This window comes from Oxyura jamaicensis (genome assembly GCF_011077185.1).
Source record: "Oxyura jamaicensis isolate SHBP4307 breed ruddy duck chromosome 3 unlocalized genomic scaffold, BPBGC_Ojam_1.0 oxy3_random_OJ72715, whole genome shotgun sequence".
Taxonomy (NCBI): domain Eukaryota; kingdom Metazoa; phylum Chordata; class Aves; order Anseriformes; family Anatidae; genus Oxyura; species Oxyura jamaicensis.
In genome coordinates this window covers 1-1,718 of record NW_023303701.1, presented here as the reverse complement: position 1 = coordinate 1,718, position 1,718 = coordinate 1, and the positions used below count along the sequence as shown (strand labels likewise).

General features: G+C 56.4%; 2 non-coding genes across 2 annotated transcripts; both read left to right on the top strand.

Moving 5' to 3' along the window:
* Positions 1 to 49: 49 nt before the first annotated feature.
* TRNAW-CCA lies at positions 50 to 121 on the top strand. The gene has a single exon. It is a non-coding gene; the product is annotated as a tRNA-Trp (tRNA).
* Positions 122 to 825: 704 nt separating this feature from the next.
* TRNAR-ACG lies at positions 826 to 898 on the top strand. Its single transcript has one exon. It is a non-coding gene; the product is annotated as a tRNA-Arg (tRNA).
* Positions 899 to 1,718: the final 820 nt, after the last annotated feature.

Genomic DNA, 1,718 nt, shown 5'->3' with positions numbered 1-1,718 from the left:
GGCACCACTCTGACCACATTAGGTGCCAAGAAAACCACCTCAGCATCCTGACCTCGTGGCGCAAGGGCAGCGCGTCTGACTCCAGATCAGAAGGTTGTGTGTTCAAATCACATCGGGGTCAGCCCTGGGCAATGCTTATCATCCTGTCTATTGCCTCTGCTTTTAGGGATGCCTGCTTGGCCCAGGGGGACGTCTCCCCTAACTCCTGGGCAACCTGTGCCAGCCTGGCAGAGCAGCACAGGGTGGCACTGGCAGGGACAGGCACTTCTGAGGGGCCAAGGGTGATGTCCCCAAGGAGGATCAGGGCAACTGGGAGAGGTGACTGGGCACTGAAATAAAACCCAGTGCTCCTCCTCACCAGAATTAAGAGGGGAGGATGTGGGGAGCTCTAGGATGTTCAGCTTTGCCTCAGAGACTTCAGAGACTCCATGAACAGCGTGGGGTCCCAAAAGCTATGTCCACACACAAGAGTGTGAAGACAACTACGAAGAATCCCCATGGATTTCCCAAGGACAGACCCATCCTGGCAAATGCATTGGGTTTCTCTGAGAGGTGACTTCTGCGGCAGACAGGAGGGGACAGGGGAACCTCGGTTCTCCTCACCTGGGTTTCACCTCTTACAGGATGGCCCTGGCACAGCCTCAAAGCAGAACCGTGAGGTGGCTGGACGGGGTCATGGGCATCGGCTGGGAGCCCAGCAGACATTCCTACATGCCTGGCACTGCTTGGGATGCTGCTGAATGTCCTGGTGATGGGCACCAAGGGGGTTTTACACCATGAGGGACACGGGTGGTCCAGTGGGGGCACTGGACTGGTGAAGGACTGGGGCCAGTGGCGCAATGGACAACGCGCCTGACTACGGATCAGGAGACTGCAGGTTCGACTCCTGCCTGGCTCGGCACTTTTACTCTCCTCGTGGTCCCCCTGCTCCCTCCATTGGCGTCTTCCTCCTGCTGCCTCTCTTCCAGCCTCATGGGCTTCTTCTTTGCAGGGTAAAAGCAATGCGGCAGCCTCCTGCCCTGCAGGCCCTTATGGCAGAGCTGGGCATCCCAAAAGAAGAGCTGGGGCCAATCTAATACAAGGGATGCATTATCAACAATTCCACAGCAAGATGAAGACCCCTCCTTAACTCTTTCCCTTCAGGCTGAACTGATGCAGCACTCTGGACTGGTAGATGATGTGCTCCAGCCCCCATCTGCCTTTCCAGATCACCTCAGGATCGCTCTGTTTGTCAGCACCTTGCCAAGTCCTGCCTGCAGCACAGACAGAGCCCACAGGGAGCATGGGCAGGCCACATGCCTGCAGGGACACCCCAAGCCCAACCCTGGTGTGACTCAGCCACCAGCCTCGTCTGTGTGCCAATGTGCTGCTCTTATGCCACCAGGTCAGGATGCAAGGACCCAAGCATATCAGAGCCCTCACCTCTTGCCCACAGTTTCTCATTAGCATTCAGCTAGCTTTTGCTCAGAGGTGCTCAGTGGGAGAGCGGAGCTCATGAGGAAAACAGACCCTCAGAGACCTCAGCAGAAGTCCTGCCATCCTATAGTCCCAGCAAATCATCATTCCAGGCCTGAGTTTCCTGAGGAGCGGTGGCTCTTGAAGCAGCTCGCAGCTTTGACACAATAAGTTACAAGATGATGCTCCCATGGTACCAACACCAGAGAGATGGGCAAAAAGCCTGAAGGAGGAAGGACCTCAGGAGGAGAGCTGCCTCTTGC